The 14155-nt window shown below is 39.9% G+C and overlaps 1 long non-coding RNA gene across 1 annotated transcript; it reads right to left on the reverse strand.

Annotated features, from left to right (window-relative positions):
- Positions 1-3607: 3607 nt before the first annotated feature.
- On the reverse strand, positions 3608-12274 carry LOC120604552 (uncharacterized). The gene is made up of 3 exons (XR_005653368.1): positions 12018-12274; positions 8837-8955; positions 3608-3713 (listed from the first exon to the last, which is right to left on the reverse strand). It is a non-coding gene; the product is annotated as an uncharacterized LOC120604552 (long non-coding RNA).
- Positions 12275-14155: the final 1881 nt, after the last annotated feature.

A 14155-nucleotide genomic window follows, 5' to 3' on the forward strand; every position in this document is an offset into this window, starting at 1 on the left:
ATGAATTATTTAAATTTCTTGAGGGCATGAATTATATTCACAAAGTATCCTTAGTGACTAACATAGAGCTTGGCATATATTAGGCACATCGTGATAAATATGTTTGCATTAATTATTAAATTATAATCTAATGAATGCACTTTAATAAAATAATGGTAATAATATACTAATGGTACTAATGATATCCTACCTTTTCAAAAATCTCAAAGATAAATTATTTGACCTGGTTAATATTTATAGGGTAGTTAAAACTCCTTATGTGTAATCTTTTATTTTCATAAACAATTACACTCTGATGTGGTAATACTTTTAGGTAATAGTAACTGGGATCACTCTATATTTGACTTTTCAACACATGCATAGTCTTAGAATTGGAATGAGTCAGTAGATAACGAGTCCTAACTTTCAGTCATTGTAGAATTCCCTTTTCAGCCTCTTGGCCTATACTAAACATCCCCAGAGATATCACACGTAATAATAAGCCTGAAGAAATGTGTGATCCTGGAGGGCCTTCTGAGTCATCAAAGAAGGATGAAGTATGTTGGTAAATTATAGTTTGCGTTCTATATTTTAATTCATTTAATAAAAATATTTTTAGTACCTACAAATTTAAAGCAACTCACTCGGTATTAAAAGGGGAATTAAGGTGAAATTGATAGACCATCCCTTATGAAGCCTATAGTATTTCAGGAGAGGTGGGGCACACATAATTATGATGGTAGGTAAAATTATCATATGCCTGTAATGTGTTGTGTTAGTTTATAGTTCTTTCAAAATTAGTTTATTTTTCTTTCAAAACTGGTAGTCTACATTTAAGCAGATTACCCTGTATATTAGATCTCCCCAATCCCCAGCTATTCTTGATAATTGGAATGTTACATCCCTCCATTGGTATCAGTGATAACAGATTTTATTAGCAGTTATCAGCTTCATCCGAGAGCTATACTTCTTATTAGAAGGCAGGACAGCATCATCCCAGCAAGGTCTTATTGACCAGCACTAGGTCACTTACTTTGGATATTTAGTTCGCTTGAACTGGATGGGCAAGGAGGATGAATCACATGAATCACAATGACGTGGGAACCTGAACTGTGGTGGGGAGATCATGCGCATGCTTTCAGGAAGTTGGATACTTGTGTGGGTTGCAACGTAGTAGTTGTCAAGTGACAACCAGAAATGAGGTCAATATAGGCACACAAATTATCCCTGGCTCTGCAGAGTGTCTCTATCTGAACAAGCAGTAGATCTGTGGAGGAGAAGGCTATGGGGCAGGAGATATATCAGTCCACACCCCAGAAGTGGCTACTACCTGATGGTGTAAATTGGCTTTTATTCTGATTTGGGCTGTATTTTTACCTCCGTTTTAAGAGGAAAAAAAAAAAGGAATTATTTATATAACCAATATGCAAAGGTCATTAAGGGAATATGTCTTTTATATGTTAGGAACAATGATGTCAGAGAAGGCTGGACTAAAGCCTTCGTCTGAGCCAAGAATCCAGAATTCAGTACCATTAGCATTAACATATGCACATGTTAGCATAACACAAACAACAACAACAACAACAACAACAAATTAGCATCAAAATGTACATTTTTGGCATGAATTGATGATAAAAATACTTTTTATTTGTGGACATAGTTCTTTTAAAATTAAATGTTATAAATAATTTAAACAAAATTGAGATATAAGTTAATGAGGAAGCTCATAATTTTAACTACTTTTCATGTTGAGCCAACACTGATATCACGACTCTGATTCTGAGGGAAATGATGTAGATAGAGGGATCTGTTTTGTCCCTGCAACCTTGGCTGACCCAAGGACCCCTCCACAAACAGCAAGGCAGCACATGTCCACCCAGTGGCCCAGGGAGCCATGCTTCTCTTCTTCCTCCCACTTGGTCCATTTCAGGGGAGCAAAAACAAGGATATCACCCTAGGACCACCACCTAAAGCTCTGGTATCTGGTTTTTTATGGGAGCTCAACTTCTCCAGTAAAATATTTAATTATGGAGTTTATTCATTTGGTTCCTGGCCCTTATACCTACTGGAAACCATGCCTACTGCCCAGAATCAGTAAGTTATTTTTGAGAGACAGCAGACAAAACACTCGAAACAGCTCATACCTCTGTGTTATAGTTGAGCAACTATTTATGGTATCCAGACTTGTGCCGATTCTAGTATTAACTCATACTATGGCTTATTTATTATTTGGCCAGATATCATTTGCTCTTAGGTCTTGGCAAGAAGGGCTCCTCCCTTGGGGCTCACTTTTTAGAAAACCTTATCCTTTCCCTCTTTAGATCATTCTTTCCCATTGGGCAAAGAATCCATAGGCCAGGTAGATTTATTCACTCAGAGCCATGCCCTGCTCTTAGGCCACATTCTGGGTACCGATACCCCAGAATTCCTGCCAAAGGCCCTGCTTCCAGGACTGGTGTGAGTCTCTTCTCTTGATCTATCCTTCCGAGGGTGTACTGTGCCACTGGCGTGGCACCATAGGCCCAAGAGGTGGCCAAAAGGGGGTTATGATGTGTCCAGAACTTGAATGTATGGGCTGGGATCCTCATTGTGTGTGTGTGAGGCCCTGGTGATATAGGTCAGGCCTGGAGGTGGAAAGGAAGGACATTGGTCCAGGCTCTCTCTGAACCACCAAATTCTGGTGTGGAGCTGGAATATTCAAAATTCAGACCAATCTTCTAGGTCATTATAAACATATTTGTCAAGGGAGGAAACCGGCTTGTTAGCTTCAGCTACAATTTTTTAACATTTAGACACATGATATGTAGGGCTCCATATTTTACTCTTGCCCAGGCTCCACGAATATAGGACCAAGCCTGTCCTTGGAATAGGTTTGATTTTGCATTCATTTAAAATTATAATATAAAAGATCCAGTAACAGAAGGTTGAAGTATGGGTAGTGGGTAGGCTGCTTTCCACCAAGTCAAATGTAGCTTTGCTCCCAAGCAACTTTCCAACTATGTCTCAATATCCTGGCTCTACTCTCTGGCCTGACAAGAAAAATTGTGTGTTTATGTGTGTGTGCCTGTGTGCATGTACATATTTAACATTCACTGAGAACCAGAAGAATATGATTTGGCTATTTTCAAATAATTCAAGCCTACACTGCTCCTCTGGTCTAGATTGCTGCTGTTTCCCTGCCAAGCAACCCTTCCCAGCTGACTTCCTTAAGCTGCTTGGAGTTAAGAGCTGGGCACTCTGAAGGCCTCTTCCAAACAAGAAAAGAATGAACTAGGAAGAGAATTGGGCCAGGCGTCTTTGATTGAACAGCGCTTCGCTTCAGCTTCACTTCAGCAAATCCCTAAGCCTTTCTATCTGTTTTGTCAGCTGTAAAATGAGCGGACTAATTCAGCCCTACCTCAGAGTGGCAGGTTTAATTAATGATGATTAGGACAGGCTTTGTAATGTAAAGTCGTATGTAAATGAAAAGGAGCATTTGAGCTATTTTATCCAAAGTCTGGAGTGCATCCTGCTTTCCACTGCTACAGTAAAGCTCCTAAGCCATGATCACCGACTGCTGCAGACTTCAGGGGTGATGAAAAGCAGAGCTGGACTCACATTACCTGAATGGAAAGCAGGGTTTGGTAATGGTAGTGGAGCGCAGAGCAAGTAATCAGGGCAAGGTTCAGATGTCTGGACAGCAGGCAGCATCGAGATCCACTGGGCCCAGCTGGTGGCAGATGATGGACTGGTTTCTGCAAAGCACAAAGGACAGGTGTACCCATTTGTTCTTGGGACCATCCTGGAAAAATCTTTGAGATCTAAAGTGTCACGGTGAGGGAAAAGCTCTTTCCCAAGACCCCCTGTGCTTCTTCCTGTTGTCACTGGAGCAGTTTGCTGGCTGACAGCTCACGTTAGAGGTGTTTTCTACAGGGACAGTGTTTACTGAGAACATGCAACAAGGACCAAGTCTGTCTAGGACCCATTCCTTTCTTTAAAGTCTTGTGTCTTATTCTTAGGGGTCGAATTCTACAGATGATTTAAAGACATGGCTACATGATTAATCAGAAATCATATTGATCCTGCTGAGAATCACATCTGGGAATTGTTGATTACTTTGTCTAACATGGGATTTCTGTCTCTCTCACACGATTCATCTAACACCATTCATATGCAGCAAATCATAAATTTTATATACTTAGCAGACATGATCTCTCCTTCTCTTAATCTCCTGGAGGCTTTGTGTTTCTAGGATGGTATATCACATTCAGCATTAGATTATAACTATGTTTGTACAGCTTCTTAATATTAGATAACCTTGAGCTCCTTGAAAACACAAGGAGTTGTAATCATTTTCTCATTGCCCTCAACATCAGTGCTTTCCTTATAGTAGACACACCAAAAATACTTGTTCGAATGCATTGAAAATGAAAAGACCTAATGAGTGATGAAAAATGATAGGAAGGCCTAATGTCCATTCAGGAGCTTCATTTTCAAATATATATTTTATTAATGTCTTGTTAGAAGATCTAAGATATTGTATTGGTGAAGATCTAAGTATATTTTATTGGTTAAGATCAAAGGTCTTCAGCCAGAGGTAGGCTTATATTTTGGTTCTGCAAGGTACCATTCGTGGGACCTTGGGAATGGTACTTAACTAGCTCTGTGCCTTAGTTTTCTCATCTGTAAAATGGGGATAATAAAACTATCTATGTTTTAGAGACATTGTAAAGATTGAATGAGATAATCCATATAAAGTGCTTAGCAGAGTGCCTGGCACCAAATGCTCAGATGATATCATCATCATCATCATCATCATCATCATCATCAGATTGTAGGGGAAGGAATCTTGATTGCTCTGAGAGCCTAAGACTATACAGATTTAACAACCTGCCTCATAGTACCCTTAATGTTACCTTATAAATCTGAAGTAGGAACCCATTTAGGTCAGAACCTCCAGATTTTCTGCTTCTAGCTCCTGATTTCAAATTTTATTTTTCAGATACTGAAAGAATTATGAATAAGACTGTTCTCATTCAGACATAATATGAGGACTACTTAAAAAGGCACTTTGCAAATTAATTACTCGTGTCTATGCATAAGTAATTTTGTTGGTTGTAAAATATCTTGTTAGGCAATGGGGATCCTTGCGAACAGGCTCAGTTCCAATGTGCTTGGTATGTCTTTAGTTTAAACTGGATTCCCCCTCAATCTGTGGTCCCTAGATCTGATTATTCTACATGAAAAAATGTTTTTGTTGCACATATTCGTTACCAGTTTGGAGACACCCAAGAAGGTGTTTTCAGTTAACAAACTATGTTTAGTTAATGTTCAATGTTTCAGGGAGAAGACAGAGCAGCAGCAAGACAGCTTGATGGGTGAGAATTTAGACCACCGCCGTCTTGCCAAAGGCAGCAGTGACAACAGTTGGAAGGCAATAGTTACCTTATAGGGTCTCCATTCAGAACTACATCTCCATTCCTAAGAGCTTCCTCCCATCCCTTTCCAAAGGGGTGACCCTCAGGAGTCATTATCACCCTAAGTGCCCACAGATGATTGGAGTACATATTCCTGATCCGGGTTGAGACAACCTGATTCTTTCTCCAAGTCATCTGGAATTGGGACACAGACCTAGTCAGTCACTACTAGCCCTGGAACTAGGACAGCACATAACATGGATTGGCCATTTTTCACTACGTGCTCTGGGAGGCAGAAAAAACTGGAATGTAGAGAAAGGAGACTGAAACAGGGAGAAGTAGGCATGAGAAACCAGGTCACACCTGAGAGAAAAAATGAGGTGGCAAGAGAATAGCCATCTCCATTCCCAGTGTCCTCTCAGGGCTTTGTTCTGACCCCCATGAGGCCAAGCTGCCCTTCCTGCCCTGGCCCATGTCCAATACTCTCTCCATTTTAGCTCAGGCAAGCTTGAGATGTATCTGTTACGTGAAACACAAGAAGCCTTGGCTAAGAGAATGAGTTGGCACTGAGAGAGAGGCTAAGCCAGGGATTCTGGTTATACAGGCAGGATCTGCCTGATGAGGACCACCTGGGTGGTCCCATCGTACTGGCCTGCCAAAATCAGACATGCATACAAGTAATTTTTGCTGATGATAAAATCGAATGGAACACATTCATAGTTATTCCTGAAACAACATTCTCTCTTAGTCATTTCCTGATATAATTTCTTATGTAGTAAGGAAGTAGGTGGCATTATAGATGGCACACTCAGAATTTTGTCTAACCCTGAATACTTCTATAGGGGTATATGTACCTGTGGCTATCAACTGGTCATGCGCATTGCAGGAAAAACAAAAACACAAAACACTGGATAGGCAATGGGCTCTTCTAACAATCTGTCAGTCTCCATGGCTGGGCCACTCGTCGCTCATCCATAGTTTTGGTCCTGCACCAGATTTAGTGGCAAATCCCATCTCTAGCTGAAGGCTTTGAGAAGCCCTGTTTCAGTAGTTCAGGGGACACAGTTATCCTGTGACTTGTCTTGCTCTGATCAAATGTCCTGGTTCTGACTTCTGGGCTTCTGCTTTCATCCTAGCACCGAATCTCAGTTCTTATTTCTTGATGCAGGACCTGAGTCCCTGATCACCATGGTCTCTTCAAAAATCAGGATTCTAATTTGCTTACATCTATTTTCCCCAGGTAACACACCTGAAATGCAGACCAAGCTGGGAGCTTGCTATCTGCCCCTTGTCCTGCCTGACTCACACTGCTAGTATGGGTCACTCACACTGTTCTTCTCAATATCTCCCCACTAGTCCACCACCCCCACTTTCACCACTGCCAATAATCATATTTGCTCCACTTATGAGATACCTACCCATTGCTACCATCCAGATCTTTCTAACACTGAATTTCTTTAAATCACCATATCACTTGTTACTACTCTATGTGGTTCTGCAGCTCTGTCTACCTGGTGGACCTCCCCTCACTGACTTTGACTGGGTTACCAGTTATAAAGCCTAGCACACAGCAGGGTGACAGGGACGCAGAGTGATATGGTGGAATGAACCTGACAAGCATGGGTATCTTGAGCAGACCGGGGTTCAAATCCTTGCTCCTCTACTTGCACAAGTTTCTTAATTCCTCTAGAACTCAAGAAGATCATTGAAAGGATTATATGAGGTAATGTGTTTGGCAAAACTTAGGTTATTTAATAAAATACAAAATTTAGTATTTAATAAAATACATCTGTCTTTCTTTCTTGCACTTATATTTTTTTACAGCAAAGGAAACCATCAACAAAACAAAAAGACAACCCAACTGGGAAAAGATAGTCACTAATGATACATCTGATAAGGGGTTAATATCCAAAATTTATAAAGAACTTATACAACTCAACAACAACAAAAAAACAACCCAATTAAAAAATAGGCAGAAGACCTAAACAGATACTTCTCCAAAGGGGAAATACAGATGGCTAACAGACATATGAAAAGATGCTCAAGGTCGCTAATCATCAGAGAAATACAAATTAAAGCCACAATGAGATATCACCTCACACCTGTCATAACGGCTATCATCAATTAATAAAAAAACAGCAAGTGTTGGTGAGGATGTGGAGAAAAGGGAACCCTCATACATTGTTGGTGGGATTGCAAATTGGTATAGCTGCTATGTAACATAGTATGGAGGTCCCTCAAAAAATTAAAAATGGATATACCTTTTGACCCAGCAATTGCACTTCTGGGTATTTATCCAAAGAAAACCAAAATAATAATTCGTAAAGATCTATACACTCCAATATTCATGGTAGCACAATTTACAATAGCCAAGATATGGAAGCAACCTAAATGCACATCAGCAGACAATTGGATAAAGAAATTAGGGTTCATATATATACAATGGAATATTACACAGCCATTACAAAAATGAAATCCTACCATTTGCAACAACATGAATGGACCTAGAGGATATCATACTGAGTGAAATAAATCAGTGAAAGATAAATACCATATGACTTCATTTATATGTGGTATCTAAGGAACAAAAAGAACAAACTCATCAAAAACAGACTCACGAATATTGTGGACAATTTGGTGAAAAACAGAGGGAAGTAGGGTTGGGGGGCTGGGAGAACGGGGTGAAGGGTTAAAGAAATACAAATTAGTAGTTGATAGTTGGGCACAGGGATGGGGAGCACAGCAGAGGGAATACAGTTAGCATTACTATGATGGCTAAGTGGAGGGCCAGGGGCGAGAGGGAGCAATTGGGGGGATCGTTTAATGAACAATATAGATATCTAACCAAAGTACTGTATACTTGAAACTAAATAAATAAATTTATATTTAAAAAATGAAAGAAAAAAAATTAGTATTTAAAAAAACACATCTGTCTTTCTTTCTATGATAATGGAAATATTCCTAAAATAAGACTTTGGTATTACCTGAACAGGAGATTGCACTCATCTCTTCCTCACTCTGTGTAAAGTGACTTCATCTTAGTACTTGACATGGGCCATGATGGAAACGTTTATGGAAATTAGCAAACACTACAGATCAGCAACACAACTCCCCTCTCAGCTCATTGACTAGTGCTCCACTGTTCTAAAGTCTGTGCTACCCAATGACTACTGTGCTGGCACAATTAATAATGAAAACAGACCTTCTGCTAGATTTTTGGACTGTGTGTTTCTATAAAAAATATATTTAGAGCCAATGGTATTGACTTTCATGTAAGGGCAATGTGGAATTTAGTTTAATGTAGTTAGTTTGGTTTAATATAGTTAACTAGTTTCAAATGAGTGGAATATTTAGGGGAAAATATTCAGGGAAGACTAGACTCAGTACTCACTGCCTTCTAGGTCACATCTCTTTTTCCTTTAGGAAAACCCATAATGACCATGATCTTCATAGCTACTTACGCAGTGAAGAGTAACAGACTAGGAAGACATCTGCAAAACAAAGGCCCTCTGGAAATGGGGAGATAAAGCTCCCTGCTGGCCAGTGCTTTTCCTGCAGGACAAGTGACTCCTTGTGCCACCTGTTGGATTTTGAAAGAACAATCTCTCATTTTTCGATTAAAAGTAAGACTCCAGTTTTTCTGCAGATGAAATGTATTCATAATCTTCCTTAAGGCAGAACCATTGTAAAAACATTGCATTCTACAAGTCATTACGAGGGAAATTACCATCAGCCCAAGATTCCCAGAGCCAACTGATTTCTATATCACCAACAAACTCTAACAATTACAATTGGCATTTATTGAGCACTTGCAGTATACTGGGCACTTTACAAGCATTATGTCATTTTATATTCATATAACCTTATACAATAGGTATAAATATTTTCATTTTACAGATGGGGAAACAACATAAAAAGGTTAAGTGGTTATTAGAGTTAAAAAGTTTCTGTGCTTCCAGGAAACAAAGTTCATATTGCTTACTGCTTTGTAGATAGCAGACATTCCATAAATAGTTGAATAAGTTGTTTAATGTGAATAGAGTAACAGCCTTCTTAATACTTTGAACCCATTGGCCTATTAGTCATTTAATGAGCTTTTATTTAATGGGAAAATAGAATGATTTCATTTATTTTGCCTGTACGCATTTTCCAAGGGAAGAGCTCACTATAATATCTCATCAACCCTACAATGACTTAGAATTATTTTCCCAATTTTAGAAACAAGTTAACTGAGGCTTAGCCAGAATTCAGTGGTCTTTTGGTCTTTTCATTGTATCAAATTGAGACAGAGGAAAAATCAAAGGCATGCATCAAGAAGGACCTAGTAAAGTTAATGCTGGAAAAACTATGAGTAGTTAGTTCTCAAAGAATGACCATCAAGTCAGTTACATTGAGTACAGTATTCAGTGGACACATTCCTGTCCTTATTACACACTGTACTAGGTATATGGGGTGTTGAGATCAAATTATAATCTTAAGAAGCCTATGGACTTTTAGGGAAGAGAAGGCATAGACACATAGAAAGTGAAATTGCAGTACAAGAGCATAAAAAGAAAAACTACACAAGATAGCAGTGATTATTAAGCAATGACTAATATAGGCAATAAATGCCATAGGAATTCAGAAAAGAGAGATTACATTTGCATATCTTTTTGCTGACCTCAGCGTCTTTGAAAAACATCATTACTATGAGCCGTGGAAAGACAATGAAGTTTGAGAGAGCACTTGGACTTTAAGTAGCTTACTTTCTTCCTTGGAGACTTAGGCAGATAGTGAGAAGATGGAGAGATGAGAAGATCGGAGACCTAATCATCATGGACGGCAAGACAGTGCTGGGAAATCTCACCTAACTACCGAGTTTAGATATTCTGAATATTAATTCATCATTTTTTATCTCTCTGTACTTTCCCACTTTCTATCTTTAAGCAGGAGTAGACTGTAGTTCTTTCTGAGCTTTGCTTTTGTAAATTTTGAGCACTCCAGACAACTCAGAGCAGTAGTTCTCAGCCTTAGCTCCTTGTGGAATCACCTGGGGAGTTTTAAAAAATTCTGCCATCTGGGTCCCACCCCCAAATACTCTAATTGACGTAAGATGCTCCTTTGGTGCTTCCCATGTGCAACCAAGTTAGAGTATAATTGATTTAAAGGGTTCCTAAACATAGTAAGAGAGAATGAGATTTACTACAAGAGAGGATGAACAAAATATCTTGGAGAAGCTAGAGAAGAGGGGAGCTTCCCTGCTCTAATTTAGAGAAATAGCCTTGATTTGTTACCCTGAAGTAGTAAGAATCTGGGTTCTGGTCCCCTGACAGCCTCATGGGGTAGGTAAGCAGACTCCAGAGAGAATGGCAGTATGTTATATCTAAGCCAGTGTTTCTCACACTGGGATGTGCACACGAAACACCAGGGGATCTTGTTAAAATGCAGAATGTGACTGACTCAGAAGGTGGGTGGGACCTGCATTTCCAAAAAGTTCCTAGGTGATCTTAATACTGCTGGTCCAAAGTGGCAAAGATCTGCATGCCTAGGACTTTAGGTCATTTCCCTTAAGACTCCCATATCCATCTCAAGCCATGACCTGTTAAATCTGAAGAGTTCTACAGGCAGGGACACTAGACATCCCTGTGGTGACTTGGTTGGATTGATGACTGGAAGGCAAAACCTTCCAGGCCAAAAAGGAGCACATCCGGCAAGGGATCCCCATGTCGGGGTCCTGGCAGATCACAGATGGCCTATCAAAAGGGGTAACTGCAGATAGCTTCACATAGGGACTATTTACAAGGTTGGTTAACAGAAACCAACAAAAGATTGTGAGGCACCACCTCTCGGGCAGAAGGGCCAAAACGGGGGAAAGTGGTGACTGGAAGTCCATGAGAACTGTGAGAAAGAAACACCAACTGTTACCTTTAGAGAAACACAGTCACTTGGGAGAAAATGGCCCATCAAGGATAAATCCAGGGAAGTAAATACCTCAATACTGCTTTTCTCCCACTCTGTGATTTCCTACTGATGCCTCCCATTGGCTCAATCCAACTAGAAACCAGAGGACAGGAGAACCCGGCTGATGCAGCCCACCAAAGTGAACCTCCTGGGCACAGAACAGGGTGAAGGATGGCGAGCAGATCAGGTGGGGGACACATACAGAAAACCTGGCCCAATCCAAAGACTGACTTAGAATGTTCTGCCAGGCTAGCTGTCTTACTCTGTTCAGGCTGCCATAACAAAATACTATTGACTGGGTGGCTTAAACAGCAGACATTTATTTCTCACAGTTCTAGAGGCTGGGAAGTCCAAAGTAAAGGGCATCAAAATCTGGTATGTGCTGAGAGCCCACATCCTTGTTCATAGGTGGCAGTCTTCTCACTGTGTCCTTAACATGGCAGAAGGAGTAAGGGAGCTCTCTGGGGCCTCTTTTATAAGGGCACTAATCCCATTCATGAAGGCTCCACCCCGATGACTTAATCACCTCCCAAAGACCCCACCTTCCAATACCATCACATTGGGGCTAAAAGTTAGGATTCAACATATGAATTTTGGGGGGACATAAATATTCAGCCCAATGGGGGCTCAGCCTCAGTCAGAAATTAAGTTGGTATGGAAAATAAAGAAAATGACAGCATAGTCTGCATCTGAAACACTTACCCCTTATAGATGGGAGCTTATCTGAGTGTCAAACATCCTCATCAATGACAAATGAATTTCGACCTTTACAATGGAGCTTTGGAGACAATGGCTGTGACCCTGTTGGAGAACTGGTGTGTAGAGAAGAGGTGGACCTTTAGAAGTTGCTGCTGATTTCTGGAGTGTTGAGAATAAGCCACATGTACTTTGAAACCTTCCAATAGGTGGACCATAGAAGGAAGAGAAAAAGAATGCAGCCTTGGTATATTTTGTTGATGATACGGATTTCTCTGAGCTTCTCAGAAAAAAAAAACAAAAAAACAAAAAAAACCACTTAGAAAGGCAGGAGTTTGAAAAGTTATCTTTAGGGCCCTACCTCATACCCCAAATTTCTTAAAAACAAAACTAAACAAACCCTCTGACTACCTTTCTGGGGAAAGAAAGGCACAAGCCTGAGGAACGCCAACCTAGGCGAGACTGGTTCTGACTTACTTAGAACCAGTCTTGGCCAGCTTGAAATTTAACACCAGTTGGGTTCCTGGCTTAACCCAAACACCTGTGAGTTTTCCCAGTGTCTAAAGTTGGTAAAGGGGTAAGGGAAAGGAGACTGCTGCATACTTCTGAGGTGAAGGGAGCCAAGTGCTGAATGGGAGAATTCAGCAGCACCTTCTCAGACTTCGCCAGATAGAACGGCTGGAGAGTTCTCAGTCAATAAACACAATTCTGACTGACATGTCAGGGTTCTTTGGGAAGCTGGGTAGAAGCTCCTACTGTAGGATCCCTGAATACAGGCTGCCAAGGCAAAGGGATTCTGGGTCCCTGCATCTGCCCATGTGTTCCTTCATCTGCCATCAGTGCAAGGACCTGGGGACATTTTAGGAGAAACTGAACTCCAGAGAGGGTGGCAGAGTTACAAATAGAGTTCAGGTCTCCTTGACTTTGAGAGTTTTATTTTTCATGCTACCACAGTGTCTCCGAAGTTGGAGAGTTTTGACATCGTACTGGGCATTGTTAAGGAACTGAAGCAATAATGAGGCCCGATTATTAGATGTTGTTCTGAGATCTACCACATATCAAGTGCCAAAATGAACTCCAGGTTAATTTAAAAATTAAAGAATAAATATCACAACAAAAGAATCAGAAAAAAGTATGGGCAAATAATTAGCTGATCCTAAGGTGACGAAGGCTTGTCTAAACACAATAGCAAAAAGGAAAAAAACAACTGGTTTGAAATATATAGGCATACCTCGAAGATATTGTGGGTTTGGTTCCAGACCACCATAATAAAGTGAGGACAGCAAAAAAGCGAGTCATAATCTTTTTGCTGGTGGTGGTGGTGGGGGTCTTGCTTCCCATTTGTAAAAAAATGCAACACTTGTGAAGCACAATAAAGTGAAATTCAATAAAGTGAGATATGCCTACATTATTAATATGTATATATGTAATTAAAATTTACTATATGATTTTTAAAACACCCCAAAATAAAATTAATAGGAAAGAATAAGTTGGGAAAATATTTGGTTAACATCCTTAATATAAAAGAATGTATAATGAAGAAATAGATGATCATCCCAATAGAAAAGTGCTAATGGCCAATAAGCATATGGAAAACATTAAGTAACACAACAGCAAAAATATGACAGAATACCTTATGCTTTTTCTGGATTGACTGAGATAGGGGAAAACATAATATTCGACATTGTCAAGTATATAAAGAAAGGGGCATTCTCAAACATTTTCATCTGGAATATAAATTGGTTTGACTTTTCTGGTGGGTAACTTGGCACTTTACATTAAAAATCTTAAAATGTGCATAACTTTTCACTCGCCAATTCCTCCTCTAGAAATTTATCCTAAGGTAATATCAAAGATGTGCACAAAAACTCACCCACAAGAATGCTGAATACAGTGTTATTTTAACAGTGAAAAATTGGGGAGAGTGAGTATTGAATGTTAAGATTAGACAAGAGTTGGGTGGTGTGTACATGGGTCTTCCTTATTGTATTAGTTTCTACTATTGCAACAAATTACCACAATAGTTAGTGCTTTAAAATAAACAAATATGTTACCCTGAAATTCTGTAGTTTGGTCTGAATTAGGTCTTACTGGGTGAAAATTGAGGTGCTGGCAGGAATGTGTTTCTTCTGGAGGCTTTAGGG

This window comes from Pteropus medius, unplaced genomic scaffold, assembly GCF_902729225.1.
Source record: "Pteropus medius unplaced genomic scaffold, Ma_sr-lr_union100, whole genome shotgun sequence".
In the NCBI taxonomy this organism is placed as follows: Eukaryota; Metazoa; Chordata; class Mammalia; order Chiroptera; family Pteropodidae; genus Pteropus; species Pteropus medius.